The 27,346-nt window shown below is 35.0% G+C and overlaps 1 long non-coding RNA gene across 1 annotated transcript in view; it reads right to left on the bottom strand.

Moving 5' to 3' along the window:
- LOC115296697 overlaps positions 1-27,290 on the bottom strand; it is an 81,531-nt gene extending 54,241 nt beyond the window's left edge. The window contains exons 1-2 of the long non-coding RNA XR_003911006.1: positions 26,998-27,290; positions 24,960-25,047 (exon numbers count right to left, since the gene is read on the bottom strand). This is a non-coding gene — a long non-coding RNA (uncharacterized LOC115296697). The remainder of the gene's footprint in view (positions 1-24,959; positions 25,048-26,997) is intronic.
- Between the last annotated feature and the right edge of the window lie 56 nt (positions 27,291-27,346).

The raw sequence follows: 27,346 nt of genomic DNA, 5'->3' as shown, positions 1-27,346 counted from the left end.
TTGTAAAGTTATTGCAAACTTGTTGGATGGTGGCTTCATATTACTACTAAGTATTAGGGTTAAATTGAGCATTTTATGGCTAATAGGGTCACCTTTGTTTTCCCCCTCTGCTGATAAACACCATTAGTTTGTCACCTTCCTTCTATTTATCCAGATATGTCTTCAGTCCACCCAAAAATGAAGCCAGTAGTTGCTGAGCGTTGTAATTCATTTTTGCTCACAGAGGGGTACAAAGAGGATGCCAGGTCTTTCTGCTGCATTTGACCTTTTTTCAGGAGTAGATACAATTTAATATTACTCATTTAATGTACTATTTAATTATAAAAGTATGTGCAACCATTAGAATGAACTCTTCACTCTAATAGAAAATAAAATATTTAAAAAAAATTTCTTTAAAAGGTTTAATAGCTTCAGTTAAAATTTTGGTATAAAATTTTACTGATGTTTAATGTTCTTTTATTAGAGAAGAGAACAAACTATATTTTATACATTACTCAATTAAACCAATGAAGTATTTCCATTGTTCATCTATTTAAATTGAAAAACTATCAAGTATGAAAAATTATTCCATTTTTCTCCTCTATCAGCCTTTTAGGTATCATTTTTATTATTCCTTTAATGGTTACCCTAGAGATTACAACATGCATCCTTGACTTATTACAGACTACCTGAAATTAGTTCTTTAACTACTTTCACAAATTGCAATCCCCTGAGAAGATTAAGTACATCTTACCTTCCCCACCTTTGTGCTTTTGTCATCTTTTTTATTTCATATATATTATAATCTCCTCAGGACATGGTTATTGTTGTTTTAAACAACAATATTCATTTATTTCACCTGTATCATTACCTTTCTTCATGCTCTGTATTCTTTCCAGTGACTTCTAGTTTCTACTTAGTATCATTTTCCTTTAATGTGCAGAACAAGCTTTGCTATTTTTTGTATTGCAGGTCTACTGGCAATGAGTTATAGCAGATTGTATGTGTCTAAAAGTATCCCTATGCCTACATTATTCTGAGGGATATTTGCTAGGTATTGAATTCTAGGTGAGATAAAGAGCTTTGTTTTTTTAAATATTTTAAAGATACCAGTTCTTGTCTTTTGAGTTTTGTAGTTTTCATTGCAAACTCAGTGATCAATTTACTCTTGCTCCTTTGAAGATAATATGTTTTTTAAGAATCTTCTGGAATATCTTCATTGCTTTTTTTCTTCCCCAGAAGTTGAATATTATGTGGCAAGATATACTTATCTTTATCTATTTCCTGCTTCAGGTTCATAGTTTGTCAGTGAATTGATGGATCTCATTAACGTAGCAAGATGCTCAGCTCTTACCTCTTCAGATATTGCTTTCTCTCATTCTCTCTTCCTCTTTAGTCTAATGGGAGTAAACAGGTCTCATTATTTTAGAATTATTAACCATGCTCCACGTATTTATTTTGTTATTTTCATTCTCTTCTATTACTATAGTTTTGATATTTTCTTTAAAATTTGTTTCCTCTTCACTAATCCTCTCTTTTACTGTATTCAGTTTGTTTTTAAGTTCATACACTGTATTATTGATTTCAGATATTTTAATTTTTAGTTATAGAATATTGTCTCTTTTTTATAGAGTTAAATTTACCATTAAAATTTTCTCTTTCCATCTACTTAAGTCTCCGCTCCTTTTTCTCAACTATATTAATCATAGTTAAAGTCCCTGTCAACGGAAATATCTATAACTATTTTATTTCATTTTAGTATGTGGTCATTTTGTATGTAGTATGTTTCAGATATTTAGCAAGTCTCTCGTATTTCTACTCATCATTGGACATTGTGGATAAAAATTAAAGAGGTTCTTGATGGTTAATTTTTCTTTTGGCTGGAAGATAAAATACTAATGGAATCACTTGATCCTCTTAAGGGTTGGCTTTAGGCTTTGTTAGAGCTGCCTTAGTTTCAGTTTTGCCCAAATTCCTGAGGTATTTCTCTTCCTTTGGATTCTGGTTCTTACTTCTGGGTTCTTCTGGCCTTTATTCTTAATGCCTAACCCACTGAAATTACAACTGAAAGCTTGAGGTATTTACCAAAGTCATTCCATCTTGCTGGAATTCAAATTCCAAAATTTCTTCTAAATATGCACAGCTGCTGAAGTCATTGATCAGCACACTAACTTTACAAATGTTTTCCATTGGACTGTGGAGTGATGCCCCATGAGTACAACTTAGGATATCACCAATGATTTTAGGAACATTGTATGAAGATTGGTGGACGACTTCTCCGCTCTTCTGTATATCAGATATATTGCCTCTCATGCCCGGCCCTTTTGCCATCCCTGAACAGTCCTCTCTCTACTGAGACTACTGATTCTACTTGGGCTTTATTTTCTTGATCTATGATATGGAAAATGCCCTTGCGGGGGGTGGGGGGGAGCTGTGCTCTAAGCATGTGCTTCTTTTCCATAACAAAGTATAGCTTATCTAGTCCTTCCTGAATAGAATAGGATGTTCTCCAGTACCATTTAGATATAGATATATATAGATATATAGATATCCCCTTTTCAGTGTTCAGTCTGAAGTGTTAGTCTGATGCAAGCTACACTATAATATATGGGACAAAAAGTTGCCCAAGTAGGAATAATTTATGTCCTAATAGATTATTTTCAGTGCATTTTATACATTTTCCTACTGTATTTATGCTGACAGTGTGTTCATAAATATTTTGCTCTTTAGAACTGAATTAGAGTGATATATTTTTTCTTCTATCCTACACACTCTAGAATCTACAGCAATTTATGCTTAATTTCATGTTTTCAAGGTGATAGCAGTGTGTTCAGATTTGTTTACTTAAGGCCTAAAGACCAATATAAATAAAGTTGAGGAGATAATGGGCAAAATTGTGCTTCCAGTGCCACATAATTACGTACCCTCTTGAATTGGAACAAAATGAAGTACAATTCTGCCTTAGAATCCTAAGAAACAAAAATCAATAGAGCCTGCCCTAAGACAACTCTTCACCTAGGTTATGAAACACACCTGCTGAGGAGAGAATTCACCTTTGTGATAGATTGTTCTGCCCTTATTTTTTTGTAAATTGGGTTGTACGTGGTATATCCCATTCAAAATCACTTGCAATATTCATTTATTGTAGAGATTTAAAGTACAGAGAAAACGCTTTCACCCAGGATTGTAGGTGGCGTACTTTTTTATTCCACAATGAATTTTATGTGTTACTGGAATTTATTAGCATAGTGAGTGTTGTTAATTAATGAAATGGTACAGTTTTTAATTAAAAAATATTTTAGGTCCTAAACCAAAATTTTTTCTGCTCAAATATTTTTTTGAATTTCTCCCTTCTCATTTTTCTATCTCATACTTTATATACAAGTGACAAGTGATATAGTGATATGGGAAAATGACTTAAACTATAATCAAGTCATATGTATAGTATTTATAATTACATAGAAAATACATACCTGTATCCATCTACCTGTATTTTCACATACATATTGATTCATACATATAAACAAATATTTATGTTTCCATCAATATATAACTTCTATATTATCTTATTCATTCATTTGGAAGTTGAAGATAAGTTTCTATTTCCTTGCTACATTTGTTTTTATACTAATGCTGGTACACATTCCCATAGTGACTTTTTTCACAAATTTCTTCTACATGGAGCGAATACTCCATGGAAAATACTAAGTGCTCAACACGGTACTTGTAGTGTTTACTACTACAGTCCTGGTTACTGACTCTTCACCATTTTAGCCAGAACTGAGGTGAGACATCTCAAGGATAGATAATGCCCAATTGGTCCCAGTGGCTGGTTGCTCTGGACAGATCCACTGTGGGGTAAGCTACCAAGGCTGGTGTAAGTTTCCTAATTTTTTATTTTATTTTGACATCCATCACCATTATTTTTAGGGCACAGAATAGAACTAAGGGAGACCTTACCAATGTATTAATAATTTTTATAATAAAGAAGGGAGCCAATTGTTATGCATACATAACTCATACTTTTTTATCTAAATGGTAACCTATACATTATATATATTTAACAGTTAACTTCTTTCTCATTTCTCTAGAGAATAATTTTTGAAAATTATCCCATAGTCTTAATGAGGACAATAGTCCCTAGAATCATATACAACTCTCATAGTCCTTTTTACTCAACCAGGCTTTGCTTTGAAGTATTTTATCAATAAATTAAACTTCACTTAATAAGATACATTATAATACTTCAGCCACAGTGTCTCTTTGTTTGGATAATTGTGTTTATTTCTGAAACTGAGCCATCCATGGTTTCATACATTAGTTGTTGAATTCCAGACTGGTGGCTGAAGTATATGCATGAATGAATGCATTTCAAGGAGAAGGGTTCAAGTTAATATGGAAAAGGTAGATCTGATCTGTTAACCTCAAGAAAAAAGTTATGACATAACATTTTATAATTTCAAACATCTAGCTGTTTTTTAATTATGAACAATTCCATTAAACTGTATACTTTATTATTGCGTTAACATAACTTTTATTGTTAAATTGTCTATATTGTAGTTACTCAAAAAACTAAGGCAGAACTCTTATGAACATTTGTGCAAGCATGTCATAAGCAATATTACATATAACAAGCCTATAAAAAACATTGCCTTTTAAAGTAATGTTAATGCCAATGGAATGTCTGGAAATGTGAACAATCTATTGATAACACAAAATAGTCAAAGAAACGTAGGCCCTGAATTGGTACTGTTTGTGAAGGAATACTTTCTTCATTACCAAGTTATTTAAATAATTTAAAGATGACTTACATATTTTTGCTGTTTCTGGATCAACTATTCGTTCTAATGTCTTTAACAAAAATTGTATAGATTTATAGTCTTGTACTTTCCATTTGTTGTTGAAAAACACTTGTTATTTGTAGTAACAAATGAATTGCTATTATATTCCTAATACTGTTTAAAGTTCTTAAAAATGATTTTCTTATGAAATTTTACCTTTTATTTTGTTATAAATACTGAGAACATTGCATTTCAGCAATTGCTATTTAGTGTTTATTTCTTTCACAGAAGTCTGTGAATATTAATTTAAATTAAGTTAAAAATTAATCCCCACAACTCCACTAAGTAAATGACAACATGGAGGGATGGGATATCATCATAACAAATGTGTGGTTTGCATGCTATTATTAACTATGTTATTTTTTATGAAGAAAGGAACTTATTCAAAGCATTTTCTATATCTTCAGAGGCCTTAAAATAGAATAAATAAATAAAAATATGTTATTTTCCATATATTTTATCACTATGTTTTTAATTCTAGGAATGTAATTATTCAAAGAGCCTTTTTACTAATATTTTAATTAAACTATAGACTCAAAACTAAAATGAGTTTGTAGGAAGGGTGATGTGAGGGGATTTTAGTCAACTCGACTCTCCTGTCTGCACACGGATCTTATCTAGGTATCACCTTCTAAACCAGACCATCAAGGGTTGTCTTAAAATTTTCCTCTTGTAAAAAAATAAGTGACCTTCTTATTTTCAGTCCAGCTGGTAAGGAGCCTAAAAGCCATCACCCTATCCTAACAAAAAGTTCTGAACAAACTGAAACACCAACAACTCTTCCTGAGATCCATCAGAGAAGCAAAATGATAGAGCAAAACCTACTGCCCCTCAAATTGGAGAGATGCACAGGAGAACACAAAAAATTACAACTTTGTACCTAGTAGAAACCCACAAGCAGAACCCTCTGCAGGAACCAATGACGGACTCCTTCTATCCAGCTCATTAGACCTGGCTATCAAGAAAAAATGACAAAGGTTAAGTACTAAAAGACAAAAAGTAGTGTGAAGAAACAAAGCAAAGCAAACCTCAAATATAGCAGCAGAGATGTTGGATTTACCAGACCAGGGATTTAAAACAACTGTGATTAATATGCTATCTTTTTTAAATGGGGAAAGAACACATGGATAAGGTAAGCAGCGATGCAGAAATTCTAAGAAAGAATAAAAAAGAAATGCTAAAAATCAAAAACACGAACAGAAATGAGAAGGGCCTCCAATGGTCTCCTTACTCAATGAGGCATGACTCAAGACAGAATCTCTAGCCTGAGAGGTTATCTTAGTAGAAACTTCCGAAATGGGGGCTACGGGGTGGCTCAGGAGTCAGTCAGTTGAGCACTTCGCGTGGGTTTGTGGGTTCAGGCCTCACATCAGACTTGCTGACATCAGCATGGCCAGCTTCAGATCTTCTGTCCCTTTCTCTCTCTGCCCCTCCTTTGCTCACACTCTCGCTCTCGTTTTCAAAAATAAATAAACATTTTAAAAAGAAGAAACTTCTAAAATGGCAAAGAGAAAACAGTGGGAAAAATGTATTGAATTATATATGCTATGTTTACATACATATATACATATACATAAGCCTATATATGCTATGTAAACACAATACATGATCTTATTTTTATTGGAAGCCTAAGATAGGAGATAAATTCAAAGATCTCCCTGAGGTTCAGACACCTAGGAGAGAATATATTTATATAACATATTATATATATACATACATACATACCTGTACATATACATGCTTCATGTATGCTTGTGGATATATGTGTCTCATATATAAGTATACCTATGAGAATAGGTGTTTGGCAGTTACAAAATTAAGTATATGCATACATATTCTTACCATCTGATCTTAGTATTTACCCAAAGGAGTTGAAAACTTATGTCCACACAAAAACCTGCACATAGATGCTAATAGCAGCTTTATTCATAATTGCTAAAACTTGAAAACAACCAGGATGTCCTTCAGTGGGTGAATGGATAAATAAACTGTGGTGCACCTAGACAATGTACTATTATTCAGTACTAAAAATAAATGAGCTATCAATCTATGAAAAGATTTGGAGGAAGCTTAAATGAATACTAAAATGAAAGAAGCCAATCCAAAATGGCTACACATTGTGTGAATCTAGCTAAATGACATTTTGGAAAAGGCAAACTGTAGAGATATAAGAAGACTAGTGGTTATTAAGGGTCAGGAAAGGGAAGGGTGAATGGGCAGAGCATGGAGGAATTTTAGGGCAATGAAAGTCAGTATGATTTTGTATCACAACGATGTTAGATACATGCCTTTACACAATTGTTAAAGCTCAGAATGGACAACACAAATAGTGAATCCTAATATCAGCTGTGGACTTCAGCAGGGGGATAACGATGTGTGAGTGTAAGTTCATTGATTATAATAAATGTGGCATAAGATATTGATAGTGGGTGGAAGTTGTTAGTGTGTGAGGGCTAAGGATATTTGGAATGCTGTGCTTTTGGCTCAATTTCTCTGAAAAATAAAGTTTCTTAAATTATTTTTTATTATTTTTTAATTTTTTTAAAAAAAACTTCCTGTACATTTAAAATGTTATGTAACTTAGTCTAATATCTGAGGTTATATTTTGTAATCAAATTCTAGAGTCTACCGCTGAAAAATGACAAAAACTCACTAAAAGCAACATCAGTCAAAAGAATTGACGATTTTACATAAAGGAAGGTGCTATCGTTTCACCTTCTGTCTCTTAAGAAAACAAGACAGTAAATAAACTATATGGTGAAGTTTTGTAATGGATACGTGATGTATTACTTTTATATAAATGCCGTATAGAACTGAACATGGGAAAATAGTCTTTTTCAAAGGCTGATAATTTTGTGGTAATTTTTGATCCATCCATCCATATTTAAGTGACAATGGATAATCCGTAAAAAATTATTTTAAAAATGTGAATACTAAAAGCTGAGTATCCTGACATATTTTATCCACAGACCATGCCTGAAACATCTGAATTTTTCAATGATTATAAGACTCTCAAAAATGATATCTGTTATTTGGAACACGTTAGGGTCAAGTGATGCTGAAGTATGACAAATAATTGTGTCACATTTAATATATTCAACTAAATTTTTTCAGTATTCATTAAAGGTTTATTCATCTAAAATTTACATCAAAATCAATATTTGTGAGCATTTAATAATTTGTTTTTCAGCCACTTGTATAAACTTTTGGACACAATGATAATTAGAGTTCATTAATAAGCCAAAACTATTAGCATGCTATATCTAAATTTTTAAAAATGAATGTGGCTTTTTTGATTAGAACAATGAAAACCAGACAGATTTAATGATAAAACTGGTAGTAGAATGCAAAATACACTACCAGAAACCAAAAGAAAAATTCTGATGCTTAATTTGTTGTAAGCATAATTACTTTTGTTCAAATAAATAATGAACAAAAGCAGAGGAACTGATGCATTGCCAAATACAGCTTTTCCCCAAGATGAAAATAATTTTTTACAAAAAGAAATTACATATTCTAGGCTGCTCAGCTCTCGCTGTGATAATATCAGTTACCCATATGGAGGAGACCAGAAAGAAATGTGTTTTGTCTTTGTTGTTGTTGAGCCTAATTTGAAAGATAAAAGTTCACTCAAAGGCATATGCCGCTCTGGAAAAGCCCAGGCTCTGACTTTTCAATGCAAAAACAATTGGATGAAAATGAATGATATAGCCAATTAACTAGTTGTTTCATCTGTATGAACCCAAAATACCTGTCTAACTGGTTGACTCAACTCATTGCTTTTATTTTCACTCTGTAAAAAAGGCCTGTGGGGCAAAATCTTGGTAGATGCCTTAATGAAGATAGTTCAACAGTCCGTGGCATAACTAAATTTAATGAAGGCATAGTGGTGTGCTTCCATAGCCAGCCAAGCTCCCCAGAAGTAATGCTTTTTGGTAACCCATGCATAAGTTTCCCTAGGAAACTTAGTGAACTCATTCCCAATTCTTTCATTATATATTAACCATAAGAAACTTAGACATTGAAGCTAAAAGAAAGAGAGAGACAGAGAAAGAGAGAGGGAGAGGGGAAAGGAAGAGGAATATGGAAGTAAAATACAAAGCTATTTATTTCTTCTCTAATCTTCCATTAATATTTTGGTTTCTAGTTGTGAGCATTTGAGGATGGTCTTCAAATTAAAGCAGTAGTCCCAAGTAAGGTGTGAGAGGTGACACTTGATGAATTAGTTAGTGTATGGTTCATATACACATGACTGCCAGAAAGGTACTCATATATTTGAAATGAACAAAATCCCTTTCAAGTATAGAATTGGGAACAATTCGAGGAGCCTGGGTAGCTCAGTCAGTTGGATGGCCAACTTTAACTCAGGTCATGATCTCACCATTCATGCGTTCAAGACCTGCATTGGGCTCTGTGCTGTCAGCTCAGAGCCTAGAGCCTGCTTACGATTCTGTGTCTCCCTCTTTCTCTCTGCCTCTCCCCTGCTTATGCTCTGTCTCTCTCACTCAAAAATGAATGAACATTTTTTAAAAAGCCAATTATATTAATCAATAAGATTATTCACTTCTAAGAAGCTGCCACAGAAGATGTTATATGTAGAGTTTTGAATAATACCAAGAGTCAGTGATTTGGGAATCTTCCCATTAGAGAATATGAGTAACTCATAAGGTGGTATTAACAGCAGTTCCCTGTAGTCTGACTGCCTGAGTTCAAATCTGCTTTGCCTCTCACTAAACGTGAAACTTTGGAAAACTATTATGATCTGTCTGAGCTTCCTCAGTTTATTTATCTGTTGGAAGGAGACTATAACAGAAATACCTAACATGCAAGATTGGTGAGAAGCTTAAATGAGCTAATGTCTGTGAAGATCCTAATACAATGCCTGGTAAAACACTATCTACTTATTTTTTTTCTAGAAAATCTGAGAATAAAACTATGCTTTTGATTGATCAGATTTTCTGAATCCCAACTATTTGTAGCCCAAATCTGAAAGACTATACTCCAAACTAATTTTTATTGCGATTGTATATTTATTCAATTAATGTAATTATTTTTAACAAATGCCATTCTGTTTTTCCTTATTTATAATAATAAACTAACATCAAACTCACATTAAATTACTCCAATCCTCATACCGTGATTCCCGATGCCTTTATTTTAATTTTGACTGAAATAAACACTTTTGTTTTGGAAAACCCATATGGTTAATGTTTACTTTCTTCACCCCTTGAACACCTACCACTATCTTTCTTTGCTCTCCTATATGAGTGTGTTTTATAACTCATCAATCTCAAAACATTTTCATTTAAATGAAAGAAAGTCAGTCGAATTTTTTTGCTTTTCTGAGTGACTTGATTAAAACATTTCACTCTGCTGTGTCTGAATTCCTATTCCATTTAATTTCATTTGATGTTCTATAATAGAGAATCTGTATCTGATCACTCAATTTCCTTTCATTTCAGGAGAGATGTTTCCTATCATATTCTTGATTATCATTTCTGTTCTGTGTGTTTTTGTCAAGTACAACAATTATACTAATGTTGATTGATCGCTGTTTACTCTCATCTTCATCTGTGATTTTTTTCCAACTTCTCTCCATCTCTTTTATCCTGGGACATCTTCCCAGCTCTCTTCATGTGTTCGAGTTTATGCATGCCAGTTCTGATTTAACAAATTCCAATGCAGTTGACAATTCAGTAATTAAGCTTTTTTTTCCTCTTTATGTCCCACACTTATATTTTTACCTTCATTTTTTTACCTCCTTTAGCTCTCATTTTTTGTTCATTTCTTAAAATCATCTTTTATTTGTTATTTCATACTTCTATTTTTTACTTTTCAGACAAGAATATGAAAGGTGTATATTATTTTCTTCTGTTTTAAACGTTAAATCATTTTTCAAAGTTAAATGTGATAATTAAAAGTGTGACCTCAGAAACTTTGTACCTACTGAATAACAACTTCCCATTTCCTACACCCTCTAGTCCCTGACAAGTAGTACTGTATTCTCTGCTTCTGTGAGTTTGACTCCTTTAGGTACCTCATATAATATTATGGAATCATACAGTATTTGTCCATCTGTGAGTGGATTATTTCACTTAGCATAGTGTCCTCCAGGTTCACCCATGTTGTTGCAAATGGAAGCCTTTCTTTTTTTTTTTTGTAAACATTTAATAGTATTCCACTGTATGTATATATCACATTTTCTTTATTCATCTGTCAGTGGATACTTGGGATGCTTCCACAGCTTGGCTGCAAGGAACATGAGAGTGAAGATGTCCCTTCATGACTACTTTTATTTCCCTTAGATATATACCCAAAAATGGGGTTGCTGGATCATACAGGAGCTCTGTTTTTAATTTTTGGAGCAAACTCGATACTGCTTCCCATAGTAATTATACCTATTTACATTCTTGCCAATGGTACCCAGGGGTTCCCTTTTATCCACATCTTCTCCAACATTTATCTCTTGATTTTTCAATGATAGCCACTCTAATGTATGAGGTGACAATTCATTGTGATTTTGGCTTGCAGTCTCCTGATAATCAATAATGTTGAGTATCTTTTCATTTATTTGTTTACTATTTGATGTATTTTTGAAGAAATGATTGTTTAATGATTGTTTTCTGCTCATATTTTGCATCAGGTTGGTTAGTTGGTTTGCTATTGAGTTGTAGGAGTTTCTTATATATTTTGAAAATCAACCCATTATCAGACATATACTTTGCAAGTATTTTCTCCCATTCTCAAGGCTACCTTTTTATTCTGCTGGTTGTTTCCTTTGCTGTGCAGAAGATTTTGTTTGATGTTGTTCCTCTTCTCTATATTTACTTTTATTGCCTGTGCTTTTGGTATCATATCCATGAAATCTGTGTCAAGAACAATGTCAAGAAGACTTTCCTTTATGTTTTCTTCTAGGAGTTTTAGTTTCAGGTCTTCTGCTTAAGTTGTTAATACTTCTTGAGATGATTTTTGTATGTGATTTTGTAAGTCATTAATACTTTCTGAGCTGATTTTTTGCATGTGAATAGCCAGTTTTCCCAATACTATAATACCTATAGCTACAATATGATACTGTGCACTTCAAAGTTTGTGAAAAGAGTACCTCTCATGCTCAGTATTGTTACCACACACAAAGAAAATAATACAGGAAACTCAGGGGCATATTACATATGCTTATTACCTTGATTGTGGTGATAGTATTGCAGGTGTTTTCCTATGTCCAAACTCATCCAAATATACACAAGAAATTTTTGAAATTCTTTGCATATTATGCCTCAATAAGGCTGTTTTTTAAATGGTTTGAGTTGTAAAGTCAGACTATTTAATTTAAAACAATTTTTTTAATGTTTATTTTTGAGAGAGAGAGAGAGAGTGGGCGAAGGGCAGACAAAGAGGGGGACAGAATCTGAAACAGGCTCAAGGCTCTGAGCTGTCAGCACAGAGTCCAATGCAGGGCTCAAACTCTGAATGGTGAGATCATGACTTGAGTCAAAGTCAGCTGCTTAACTAAATGAGCCATCCAGGTGCTCCATGACTGTTTATTTTTTAACCTTTGTTTTATCACTAACTGTGTGATACTGGACTGTTCACTTAATCCCTCTGTGTTTATTTACTCATACGTATAATAAATAGAGTAGTCCTAACTCAATTAGTTACCATGAGTCAAATTGTTGGAGCCAAACCAGGCCCATAGCATGTGCTCCATAAGGTTAGCTCCCATGATACTGACAGTGATACTGATGATAATGATGCTATTATACACCCTTCTTCTACACACCTTACTGTGTCCCAAAATCTCTCAGAAGCCTTCTGTTGCTCCTGGATTTTCTGTTGTTGCCTTTTATCTCCTGTTTATTCATTCTTAAACATGGAAAACCTAACTCGTTCCTGTATTTTTCCCAGTCCAGGGTGACCTCCAACCCCACTTCCTGAGAAAGCAATGATGGCATAATAAAAAGTAAATAGAATAGAACTTGATCTCACTAAACTGATTGAAAAAAATTGTAAAATGTGAAGGCTAGGAGGGGATAGGTGGGAAGTATTGTACCTGCAGCATGTTACTATTGCAGATTGAAAAAAAAAATGCAAAATGGCTGAGACCTGCATTGTCAGAGTTACTACCCCCAAACAAATGGATGGCAGGTATGGCTATTTCCTAGCTATATGGGCCTGGAAGCTTCTATTAAATGTTTGTAGTTAGCCTGTTATTTCTCAGAATAGGAGGAACACATAAACATCTTATACTATGTAATTAGTATTTCCTGTATATGGGATTAGGGTCTCCACAAAATGTTCTTTTCCTTCTATATTAGGTTTTAACATGAAATCTCTCTATTTTTTATCTCTGAAACTATTTTTTTTATATTTTTTAATGTTTTTTAATTTCTGAGAGACAGAGAGAGAGAGCGAGCAGGGGAGGGTCAGAGAGAGAGGGAGACACAGAATCTGAAGCAGGCTCCAGGCTCTGAGCTAGCTGTCAGCACAGAGCCCGACACAGGGCTCGAACCCACGAACCGTGAGATCATGACCTGAGCTGAAGTCGGGAGCTTAACCGACTGAGCCACCCAGGCGCCCTGCTCTGAAACTATTTTTATTTGTATTGTTTATGTAGCATTTTAGTCATTCTTGCTTTGAGTCCAGTTTTTGATATCTGTCAAATGCCAAGGACTTGAAAATACTAGACTCTCTATATCTTCCAGGGACTGCTTTAATCAGAATCCAAACTTCATCTAGATTTTGCTATATGATTCTTTTTTGCTGATGGCTGCAACCAAAGGACAAAGCCACTCTGTCTCCCGAACACAGCATCACCCAGGGAGATCAAAGCAGAGGCCAGAGTGTATGTCACTTTCGAGAAGGGAAATGTGAACACTTTTAGTCAAGTTTATTTTTGCCCAGGATGACATGGGTTAAAGGGCTATACTGTTTTCAAATATCTGAAAAGTTATTATATAAAATAATTACCCAAGAACAAAAATAAGATAATAGGGAAATGTTACTTGGAAGTTTAATACAAGGGACTTTTTAAAAATTTTATAATGATTGACACATTCACATACGCACACCCAAAACAAGAAAGGGCCCCTCTCATAAAGCACCATGTTTCCTGTCCCTGGAAGTATTACAGAAGAGACAGTGAGATTATCTGTCAAAGACTGTTTTAGGAAAGATCTGAACAGGTCGGGCAGATCAATAATCATCAGATTGTTGCATCAGAGTCCTGCTGCAGGGGATGAGGATGAGGTTGAGCTTACTTTCTCCTCTTCCACCAGAGTTGCTACACTTTCCATCTGTTTCATATTTCATATTCATATAAATGTTACGTGGAAAAAAAGAGTTTTGCTGGCGTAACAAAGTTACAATTCTCTGGGTTAGATGACTTTTAAATGCCCTTTCATTCTCGTAGTTCTGTGATAGGATTTTTTAAATGTTTATTCATTTATTTTTGAGGCTGAGAGAGTAGAGAGAGAGAGAGAGAGAGAGAACACAAGTGGAGGAAGGGCAGAGATAGGAGACACAGAATCCGAAGCAGGCTCCAGGCTCTGAGCCGTCAGCACAGATAAATAGAGTAGTCATAACTCAATTAGTTACCATGAGTCAAATTGAGTCTGACACAGGGCTCAAATCTTCAAACCGTGAGGTCCTGACCTGAGCCAAAGTCAGCACCTAACTGACTGAGCCACCCAGGTGCCCCTCTGTGATAGGATTTTAAGGGTGTATGACTCAATGTGTTTTGTAAAAATATAAAGCTAAGAAACAACTGCAAAGGTAGTCTTGCTATTTTTCATTTCTTATTTAATGACACCCCATTTCAATAGTATAATGTAATAAAGAATAGTTACTAAAGTTTTGAAACAGTGTGGCAAATGCACTATCCAAAGTAAAGAAGGTTTAGCCTAAAGTTTGCTTATATGTCATCAGATATATTATGAAGATTAGTAAGAAGTCACCAAATCTCTACAGCACAAAAATTGTTCCCTAAATAATTATCTATATGCAATATATCCCATAGGCACTCAAAATATTGCTTAAGACATCCTTTATAAGTATTTAGATCCATTTAGATTCAGTTTTAAAATAACAGTCTCATTTTCAAAGGAACCATCATATTTGTGGTAAATAAATTTCCTTATAATCTGAAATGCTTGTAAATGATGCATTATACATTCTCTAACAGCAAGATCTGGTGTCCCTTTACAAAGTTCGAAGTAATAAAAGCTAGACTTTTATGCTGGTATAGTTGAGGAATAGAAATTTCCATATGAAAAGCTATGATTGTGGATTTCAATATGAGTAAAACTCCCAGTTCCATAAAATGGAAACATCCAATTACTTAAGTATATTTGTCATAAGGAAAATATAAAACAAGAATTTGACTCAGTATTTATTGAGTACAGATGATTTAGAGGAAGTATGGATGCTGGTTTCCATTTTCCTCTTTTCTGTTGGTAACATGAAACATTCTCAGTGGCATTTCAGCTTCTGTGTGTTACAGAATTTACACTCCTCTGCTACCAAATAACTACGGGACTCCTATAGGGATGAATAGCCTATGCTCTTGCCTGGTCTTCTTTCACTGATAGTCTCCATTAAGGTTCTGGTACTGCTTTTGCATACTTGGATGGAACAGAGAATGGATTATGAAAGTAGCTATTGATGGTCAAACAGAATGAAATCTTGCCATTTGCAATAGCATAGATGGAACTAGAGTGCATTATGCTAAGCAAAATAAGTCAGGCAGAGAAAGACAAATATCAGATGATTTACTCATATGTGGAATTTAAGAAACAAAACAGATGAATATAGGTGAAGGGAAGGAAAAATAAGATAAAAACAGAGAGACAAACCATAAGAGATTCTTAAAGACAGAGAACAAACTGGGGGCTGCTAGAGGGGAGACGGATGGGGGGACTGGCTAAATGGGTGATGGGTGTTAAGGAGGGCACTTGTTGGGATGAGCACTGGGTGTTACATGTAAGTGATAAATCACTGGGTTCTACTCCTGAAACCAATACTACATTGTAAGTTGACTAAGCTGAATTTAAATAAGTAAATTAAGAAAAGAAAGTAGCTATGTGTCCATAGAAATAAAATTCATAAAATTCTGTTCTGTGATTAAACTATTACTGCAGCAATAAAAGACCAGGTTCAAAGTAGGAATCTCAATATCCCATTTTAGTATAATTTCTGAAATATCTATGTCTTTATGGAAATTTAAAGTGGGTTCTTTCTTGCTACAGATCCTTAACTTTCAGTAAATATGAGCATTTATTTAAAAAATAATAATTCCGGTACTTCACATGAATGGTTTTTGGTTTTTTTTCCCCACTTCTCTTCATGTGAAAGCCTTGGAATTTTTGGATCGGGCCACAGAGTATACAAAACCTAAGACCAAAAATAAGGCTTGTTTGATGGCAACTTAGTTTGTCATAAGTTGTTTTACACCAAAAATGTATGTTGGCAACAAAACAAAAATACACAGTAAACTTGGCAAGACTGGATTTTACCATTGATCGTGTTTGCCCCTCTTAAGCCAGCTTACCCTTTCAGTGAACAAACATGAATAAGAAAACGAAATAGTGATAAGGATTTTATCCATTTCAATGATAAAATTTGATAATTACCCAACGGACCTTGTCATCAATTGTTAGTACTTGTGGGAAGCGGCAGCACAGGAGTGACCGGTCGAACTATAGCTCCTTAGAGGGAAGTTCCCCTTCTTGTCAGGGGGAAGCGCCTCCCACAAGTAGAGCAACAGCTCTTGGGACTCTTCCATGCGCCCTGCACACGTGCCCCTGATGTGGTTAAATGCTAAGGTCCGGTCAGCCCCTGACCTTTAAAAATAAGGGTCTACCACAATTCCTCCTCCTTATCCCTTGAGAGTTCTCATCCTTCCATGAGGTCATAGGGAAGTATGCTTTAGCAAGCAGGGTCACAAGGGGGACAGTCTGGAAAATAAGGAACTTGGCCTGTTTTTATGCTTTGCTTATTCGACAGTAGCTCCTGTGGTTATTGTATAAAAGCTACAAACTGCTAATAAAGAATGACACTTTTGATGCAATGGTTCTGAGTGTCCCTCCCGTCCCCTGACTTTCTGTCCCCTCTTTCTTCCTCATTCCCTTGCCTCGGGTCTCTTTTCAGATTGTCGCGACGGGCCGCCACAAGTACTGTAACTGATTGTGTACGTATGTGCATGCATAAATGACATTAGCTTTTGTTATTAACTCATTATTACATATAGGATAATATTATATCAGGAAATATTTCCAGAATATGTATTTATTAAGTACCTCCTATATGCAAAGTACCAGAACATTACTTCTCCTTGAACATGCCAAGGAGAGATGATAACCTTACAAGGCACTCCAATGGTTGCTGTGAGAGTTAATTGGTGCTCTAAGAGAGGGCAGGGGAAATTCGTATGAACAGTTAAAATAAATATGTATGACTGAAGTATTCAAAGAAGTTTTCATGAAAGAGATGACATTGGAATTTGGCTTTTTGAAAGAATAAAGTATACGGAGAGTGGGAGGGAAATGATGGGGAGCCAGTGGAATAAAACATGGTAGGTCAGAGGTCCAACCTGAAAAAGGCAGTAGAAACATGGTAGAAGCTCTTCTCCAGAACAAGCTGGAAGATGGCAATGCCACATGCTTCAGTGTATCATCCACAGAAGCAAATCCAGGAAGAGGCAGACAGGGGTTTTTTTAATATACCGTTTTCAGAGAGAGCCTCTTTCCAGGGCCCTTTTCTGACCTTTGAAAAGAGCTTATGGACACTGCCTCCAGGAGATCCTCTCCTCTGGAAACACCCTGCCCAAAGTATGGCTCCAAACAATGAACACAACAGCCCAAATCTGACAGAACTATACAAGTATATCTATCTCAATTGCATATTTATATGGAATTTGCAAAATAAAACAACGTATTCTTGATGAGAGATATTTCATGAAAATAAGGCTAGAATCAAAAAAGAAAGGAAGGAAGGAAGGAAGAAAGGAAGGAAGGAAGGAAGGAAGGAAGGAAGGAAGGAAGGAAGGAAGAAAAAGAAAGGAAGGAAGGAAGGAAGAAAAAGGAAGGAAGGAAGGAAGGAAGGAAGGAAGGAAGAAAGAAAGGAAGGAAGGAAGAACACCAAACAAACACGCTTTCTGCGGGATAGCTGTAAGCCACTTTAACAACTGGATTTGCAAATGCTCTAAATCCTTACGGGGCAAGGATACTTGTGAGCATAAGGATTGACTTCGCCCAAAAGTCATCCTGATTATTCTTGGTTGGGGAAAAAAGCAGTGAAGTGATGACACAGGATGCTTATTTAAGTGGACTTTCATTTGATTTGTACTTGAAATTGCTATTTTCATTCAAACATAAACAGCTGAATTCTACAGTCAGGTAGCCCTATGACTCACATGCTTTATTCCTATTCAGTTTTTGCTTGCTCTAAAAGTACTTTAGACAATTAATCTTACACTTTAAGATGAAGGTCACCTTATCAACATATCTGTGCTTTCACTTATATAGTTATAATCAAAACCTGTTCTGACACATGAAAAATGTTCTCATTATGCCAAAAAAAAATCTGGACTTTGAAAGGCACTCAAAAATCTTATTTTCACGAGAGGCACTGCAGCATGGCCTTTTCCCCCCTCTTGACTGACTCGTTGTACCCTGAAATGTGGTATATACCCCATAATTCTTTCTTCTCTCTCTGCTGCTTTCCTCACCAGGTATTCACCAGGCATTCATCAATAGCCAGATCAACAAAGAGCATTCAATATAAAGAATTTTATGTCTCTAATAGAAAAATGAACATAAAAGTCATTAAAATAACATTGTAGACATTTATCTTTTAATAGTTCTCAAATCATTGTTAAGATGGCAATTGTGGAGCTACGGGGATTAAAAAAAGAAAAGAATAAGATATAAGAATAAAACAATGTAGAGTGACAAAAGAGTATGAAGGAGAAAATGTTAGAGGAAAAAAATCATAAAATTATGCCTGCATTTACATATACCCTTTTCCTCCCAGTGATTCACTGTAATTTACTAAATTCTTTTAATATTGAAATAATATTTATTACATTATTTGTAGCATCAGAAACATTACTAGATCTTTATAATTGCACTAAAATAGCCATGAAATGATGATTCAAAGCAGTTCATTTATTTCTGAATTTTGACATATTCTGACATTATAATACCATCCCCATGAATTTGGTAGATTACAGACTCAATGACCACTTTGCATGATGCAATTGCTTTTCTAAACAATAATGAAGGTAAGAGGAGAAAGAAATTTTCTATACATAATGACTTTCTGAGAACGATTTTTTAAATTATATAAGACTTAAATCAGTAAATTCTTTGTGACTGCTCTTGAATGACATAATCCAAACACAATCAGAATTAGTCAACTACAGTCAAATTACAGCTGTTCTACACAATAGTAAACATATGTTTATGCATTTTAAAAAATACCAGACAGCCTCTGATTTAAGCTTATGTTTTCCTTTAGTGGAGGGAAAAAAGGCATGTTTCATCTTAGAAAGAAATATACAAAAATTAACGATATTTTAAAAAACATTCCCCCACTGTAATTATGCTGAGGTTAAATAATGACACTCAAGCCATTGTTTCTGAAGTCACATTATAGGACACAACATAAAAGCATTATGTTCTTAGATCACTGGGCTGAAGGACAAGATCAGGAGGGAATACAATATAGAGGAGAACTACCAAGGTAGGGCTTTTAATTCTTCTAGAAAAAGATGTTAGCTGCAGTTTGAGAACATATTCATTGCTAGACATAATGCCACTTTATATCTATGGCACTATGGAAAGAAATGTAATTATATCAGAGCCAGTAAGTGGCAAAATTGGGACAAGATCCACACTCATCATTTGTTGGCTCAGAACTAATTGGCTTTGCTCACTCAGCCCAATACTTCCTGAGTAGAATCCCAGAGGGACAAGAGGATAGATTTTTGGAACAAATTGCTTCCCAGACAACTTGGACCTTGTAGTAGGCCCTGACTTTTTGAGAATATTTGGGATGGAGGGAAAGGAGTATACATAGGGAGATGGAATCAATTTATACTCCTAGGGTAATCATTTTAGTGCTCAAGTAAGTGTCCCAGAGGACAGGGCTGGGATGACGGAGGCCTAACTTCCAACAGACTCAGAGTGCCCACTCCCGGCTCTATCCAAAATAGAGTCTCCTAGCCAGATAAGCAGGGCTTCCTCCATGACCAGAGATTCAAAAGAAAGTTCAACATTATGACCACTCAACACCATAGTCTATACATTGACCACTTTGCAACCATACTCCCTTCTATATTCTAGGGGAAAAAAATGTTTAAGTATTTTCCCCTAAAGTTCAGCTGCCATGATTTCCACTTGATCACATCAGCTGCCAGGTGCACACGCTGCCGGTTGTCACAGGATATCTCTGTCTCTGAAGATACCAGTCAATGGGCAGTTAGCATGTATTTAAAAGATTTTCATGAATATCTGAGTTTATACTTGTTTAATCTTTGAAAGTTAGCTAAGCACTATTTTGAATTCAGTTAAGATAATTAATATCATTATTTTTACTGATGAACCTGGGAAAACTCCTGATGTTAGACAGACTCTGCTTATACCATCCAACACTTTTATTTGTTCATGAAATATTACTTTTTTTCTGGAAAAATACATGTATTTCATTCCATGCGATTTTATGGGAGGAGGCCATCAAACCAAAAGGATTAAGGATTTTTTTCAAACAAAACCATAATTTATCTCAGCTTTCCTTTTGAAGTCTGAATTTTGAACATGTGACTGACATAACTCTTGGCAGTGGGAAGAGATAGCCATTACCATTAGGAGTGGGTTATGTGTCCTGGAAGTAAACACCAAAGTGACAGTAGGAACTTGAATTGTCAAGCACAATATTGACTCTACAGATTCTTTTTATTTACTCCCTTTTTAATATAAATAACCTCTAAATAGTACAGTTTTATTTAAACAATGAAATAGGAAATGAAGAGGAAAGCCACATTTCTGTGCTTGGGCTGGGAAGTGCTGACATGCAGCCAACAAGGATGGGATGTAACTGATCATCAAAAGGTGTCAAAAGTTGAAGCTCATGAGATGAGAGCTGGCATTCTCAGGTCCAGCCACAACTCTTGCAAAGGGAGTGTGTCTTAACAGGGAAAGATCTGAATTCTGTTTTACTATGAGGAACAGTTGTGGGGACTGATACTCAGACGTTTTGTCTATCCAATGCAGCAATAGAAATTAAACCTGGAAAGCCATGGTCATAGGGATGCAAGGATTTCCTTATATGGAAATAAGGCTGAACCTGAAGGTTGGAGCTGCCTACTCTAGCCTAGTGGCAGTAAGTTAAATGGTTCTCTGTTCCTCATAGCTGGGGACGGACCACTGAACTTAAAACTTCCTTCATAAGAAATAAAGAGACACCAGGCATGGGACTATTTGCGTATTCTCAATTTGGGATATAACACTTGAACAAGCAGTAGAAAATTTGAGTGAAACCAACCAAAAAATGGATTGAAGTCATCATTCTTGCTAAGAGTTGAACCAGACAGCAGCCATTTTGGTCTATCTTAACTGATCAGCAGTTTCTTTTCAACTCACATTTGAGGAGCCTGGATTCTATCCAAGTTCAGTATTTTATTATCTCACCACTATTTTGGCACTAATCTCTTGGCTTCTGATCCGACTATAAATCACTTTAGTTCATACCTGAGTCTTAGTCAAAAGAAAATTTTTTTCACTTGGGAATTATGCAGAGACAAAACAAAACAAGCCTTAGTCTGGAGGAAGAGAGGCAATATTTTCTTTATTCATTAAAGCATCAATTTATACTCAAGTCCTTCCTAGAACAATTCCATCATTTGTTACCAATACTTGAAGTCTCTGTGACTCAATCCATATAAACACCATCAATAATCTCCTAAGGTCAAGAATGCCCTGCTACTTGAGGCTTCTTTGCAACATTTTTCTATAGTTGCAGACCACCTGGAATGCTACTTTTCTAATTACATGAGAGGCAGCAGAGTTATAAACTTGTGTCATTTGCTATTCCAACAGAATTAAATCAAAGTAATTCATTGAAGGAATCAATGTATTTTTACATTTTTTCTGTTACCATAGCCAAATCTTGAAAATCCAAAGATTATTTTGATTTAGGATTTAAGGGTAAATGTGGAGTAAAATTGGGCTTGATCTTAAGTGAGCTAAGTGTTACTAACATTTAGGCAACAGTTGAGAGCAATCGGGTAGCATTTCATCAATTCCTGCCTAAATCCTGTGGGATTTCAATTTAATACTAAAGTGGATGTCCTCTCAAATTGAAGTTTTTTCAGCCTTAGATTTAGACTGAGAAACAAAAATTTATTTTACTGCTATAACTGAGTTTAGAATGTATAAAGATCTGCTAATAACTCAGCCCAATAGCACATTTGGTGAAGATGTTTTATTCATTCATTTCCACCTATATGTTCAAAGCTAAATAGTAATGGGAGCTCTTGATAAACAAACGAAGAGCACATAATTCTTAACTTTGATTCTCAGTAGCAGTTAAACCATTTTGAGATAAATTGAATGAGCCACCTGACAGAGGCTTACCTTTGCCATAATGAACAATTACATCTACTCTTCAACCATACTGAAAAAACTTTTATTTTTCTATTGAAGTGTAAAGAATATTTTAAAAAATATTATATCTGATTGAAAATGAACAAAAACTTTTCCAACCCAGTTTCTCCATTATAACTCTGCTACCTGGTTAGTGAAAACCTTGACATAGATCTTGATCTCTACTTAATTGTCTGATGTGATCTTTATCTTTGGTTTTTAATAGGATTATCATTGCTCTTTCTTCCCCAGTTTATAAACTAAACTTTGGCAAAGTCTTGGTGAAAAAATTAGTAAGAATTTAGGACTCAACTGTTTGATATGACACTTGCTTCCATGGCTTGAGAGTGAGGAGAAAGCCAGTTTGGAGTTCAGCATAGTTACTTTTTTCTCTTAAAAATAATACCAAGACAAAGAAGCATAGTTTTGAATCTAACTCTAACCTTCTTATATGAGTTGGGGGAGCAGTAGACAGAATTCATAGAAACTTAAGAAATGAGCAGCAGCAAAATATGCACAAGATGTGTGGAAACTACAAGACACAAAAGAGGAAAGAAGGACAATCTTCCTCACCTATACCCTTCCCAGCTAGGAGAAATGACAAAGCAAAGGGAAGGTGAAAATAGCACAGTCACTTGCCTCTTATACTGAAAGGAGTTGGTGGTGAATTAATGGATATGTCATCTTTTTTTTAGTTTAAAAAAATGGTTTTTGCTGCTACAGACGCAGAAAAAATGGTAAGACAATTTTCCCTCTAGCCCCTAGGATAGTTAGAGCTCTTTGTTTTGAGTTGTCCAATGGCTGGTGTTCTGTAGAGTGGACTTCTGGCTGGGTTTGCAGGACAGGGCAGGTGGCTGAGACCACAGTCCCACACTGACTGAGAGAAGGCAGGGTGTCAGAGGAGACGTACTGTTTGGTGTGGTACATGTGGCAGCAGTGCCAGGCACGGTAAAGGACCAGCAGAGACATGGCTCTGTTAAGGAGAAGGAGGAACAGAGGCCATGCAGTCCATGCAGGCCATAGCCAATGGCCAAGACGGGCTGAGAGCATGTGGGGCAAGGTGAGTAGGAAAAGGGCAACAATCAGAACTCATACCAGACGTCTCACTAATTCTCCCAAGTAGAAACCCAGAGCCAGATTTAATTTGATTTTGGAAAAGGAAAACAAAATAAAATATAGTCTTATACTGAGTATCCTGGAGCAATTGATACGGTTCCGCTGTGCACATCTCATTAAACTGAGGCCACCCTCCTAACTAATTCAGAAAGCAGACCTATTTTCCCCTTAATTCTGCGTCCCACCCAAAAGTTACCAAGTTTTGTACAATGTTTGCTAAGATCTCCAAATATCTTAGGAAGAGTGTCCAGACCTCAGAGTTTCTACTGACAGAACTGTCTCTAAGTGATGTCTACCAGTTCAGAACAGAAGAGTCTTCTGCCATAAAAGCTGAGACATTAGGGGCCAGATTTATGTTCTGGAGCCTCCTCTGTCTTCTGTTTATTCTGTACCTCATTAATTCACTGTTCCTGGAGCCCTTTAAGTTTTTTAACTGTGAAAACTTGGTGACATTATTTTCAAAGAAAATGTATTTTCCAACAATGGCAATGAGAGGTCCACTGTAACAATGATAATAAACCAAATAAAAAGCTGTTACATTGTTAAAATGTCAGATTAAGAACCAGGACAAAAGAAATGATGCTATGAAAACAAAGTCCAGCTTCACACTAGTGACAAAACCCCTCCAATAATGGCATTTATTATATAAGATAAATAATTATACAATGCTGTCAGTGTGAATTCTGAGCCATGCACACAGTTCTTCTCATACTCTACCAATCTGGATGTAGATCTGTTGAAATGTGTGAATGGTTAACCAATTTTGTCTTAAAATGCTTGTGAGCCATATTACAGGGCAGTGAAAGGCCAGGATAGAAAGTGTACTTTTCACTACAGCAAATCAGGCAATGATCATTCCATGCAACCCTAAGAAACTGCACAATTTTTCATTTTACTTATTCCTCTCTCCCTTGAAACACATACTCCCACTTTATTATCATAAAACAATTACCACAGATTACTCTGCATTACATATAACATTGTCAATTTCAGTTAATTTAGGGGTAACTATTCTCTTATTGGATATTAAAACAGAACTCAATATATTAAGGCATGTGGATTACTATTTACAAAAATCTTTCTATGCACTTCACTTAAAAATTAACTCTAAAATAAACATTTTCTTTAGCTATTCTTAATCAAGTGAATAACCAAGAGAATAGTGGGTATTTATAAATGTGATCTAATAAAAATGTTTTTTAAAGATTTTTTTCTAACATTACAATAACAATTATTCAATCCATCTCATTCAACAGAATGAAATAATTTATAAAAGGACATTGTTTTTCCTTGTGCATAACATTCATCTACGTAAAATCCTGACCTAATGTCTGACTTTTAGCAGTTATTTATAAATTAACTGTATTCACAGAGAAGTTGTGCGCACCTGGTAAATTATGAAGTCAATTGTTCACTTTGCGCCCTTATTGAGTGTTGCACGATTGCTGAGCAAGGAATTCAATTATGCTTCAGGGCTGCAGGTGAAAATAAAGGTCCACTTGAGGTGGTTTCCAGGATTTGGCCCAGTGACAAAAAATAATCAAGGTCTGATATTCCACCTTTCCCACTCATGCTGTAGTTTTGAGTTGAAATTGAATGTACAAAATGTGAAACTATGTTGCCTTTTAAACCTCAGGAAAAATATCATATTGCTGCCTATACAAACATAGCATTGCTTGCTGGGTGGCGTTATGTTGGGATCCTAGATGTGAAGTGACAAGCAAAGAAACCTGACTCCGTGGCATGTTACTACGTCCTATAAAATGTGACGCACTAATTGAAAAACACAGTTATTTTCAATCTTCATTTAAGTACTCACTGAAAAAAGTTAATACCCACCTTCTGTTTTTTCTAAATAAACTTGACGATATTAGGTAACTTATGTACAATTAAGGCATATTTGAACTTTATATAAATCATAAATCATATATATGATGATGTCAGGGGAAAAGAAAACTAAGCTAGAACTTCCTGGGAAACCATTTCAATATTTCTCAGGCAGGAACCACTGACTTTTATATTCTTGAGGGAAAAAAATATTTTTCATTCCCCTAAAGCTTTCCCATCTTTGGTAATACGTGTTTTCATGAACAATGGAGAAGCAAAGATCTGATGCTAATTTCTGGTAGTTAGATTCAAAATGGAAAGTGGGGTTCAACTGAGAAGAGAGAGCCCTTCCTGCTAGAGACCCCTGAAAGTAAGCAAAACCAGTGTGGGGAGGGTACTAACTTCTCCCATGAGTGCTGTTAGAGACACTATATAAACCCTGAGCTATTTGCTAGGAGCTCAGGTCTACAATGTAACTGCACAAAAGTATAATGCAAATATCCTTATTTTTAATTTTTTTAATTTAAAACTCTCATGCTCTAATCTGTTTCTTGACATAGCAATGTAAAATAAAGCACGTTTCTTATAACAATATCATATCCGATTTTGCAACTCAAAGATTCACTCCTAATACAAAGAACTGGAATCTTTAAAACACTAAAATATTTCAAAAAGGTCCTAAGTTTTAGGTCTTATATTAACACGTAACTGCCCAATGGATCACTCTCCATGGCTGTCCCGATGTCACCATAAAATGCCAAGTTTAATAGTGAATTCTTATTCTTTCATATATCTACTTTTTCTCCTAATTCATGTACTTATTATCAGAACTTCTTGTGTCCTATGCTTCATCCCTATACTTCTACTCTACCCTCCTCCTCACCCCACCCCCAAGTCTACCAATCATTTTCTATCTATTTTTCATCATGGAAAGCATTCAGTTTCTTACATTTCTCCTTGTTTTCCTTGTACTGAGTACCACCACATATATATTATAAATATATGTATATATAAATACATACATTTTTCACTTTTGTGAGAAAACTACATTCTTGAAAATTATTACAAAATTAGTACATATTCATTATGAAAACTTGAGCCATGCAGAAATTCACAGGGATAAAAATAAAAATCTGGTGCAAGCTCACTACTGAAAGATAAACATTGTTTGTTTATATATATTTGGATACTTTTAGATTTTGGATACTTTAGACCCTGTATAACACAGTTTTGAATCCTACATAGTATAATGTTTTCCATGTCATTGAAGTTATTATTAAACATCATTTACTAGCTGGCTAAAATTCTATCTTGGAGCTGTACTACAGTTTTTTAAACCATTACCTTCTTCTAAATCAAGCCTGATTTAGGTTTGCTTAAGAATAACTTTATGAGGAATTTTAACATAATTTTGTTTGAATGCCTGATAATTTATTTAGATTTGCTTCCTAGAAATGAAGCTTCAGGGCTAGAAACAATGAATGTGACCAAAGTGTAAAATTAGTACAGTAGCATGTTTCTTAAAGTTACCAGTGTTAAGTGGAGTGTCTGATTATTAGACCTTTTGCAGAGGAAAAATTACGAGAACAAATACTCACCGTTTTTATAAGATTAAGATGAAGAAAAATTGCTTAGCAAATCCATAGAGTTTTCAAATAGTGGGTCCAGACTAGAGTGGTCATTCCTCAAATGCAGGATACCAGGATCTAGTGACTACTGTTACAGAAAAATATGTCTAAAGAAAGTGAAAGTGTTCATTGAAGGTTTACTTCTTTGAACTTCCATCAATGTAGCAAAATTAACTCCACAGGAGTCATAAACAAAGAGAAGCGAGTCTTTCCGCGTTAGGGGTTTGTTATAATCCGAAGAGGAGTACTAGACTCAAGCACGTTCTCAAGCAATTCTCCATAAATTTCAGCTTCGTAACCAGGCTTCCGCTGGGATTGG

This window comes from Suricata suricatta, chromosome 7 (assembly GCF_006229205.1).
Source record: "Suricata suricatta isolate VVHF042 chromosome 7, meerkat_22Aug2017_6uvM2_HiC, whole genome shotgun sequence".
In the NCBI taxonomy this organism is placed as follows: Eukaryota; Metazoa; Chordata; class Mammalia; order Carnivora; family Herpestidae; genus Suricata; species Suricata suricatta.
Note: the sequence above shows the minus strand (reverse complement) of the source record. Positions and strands in the feature narration are given on the sequence as shown.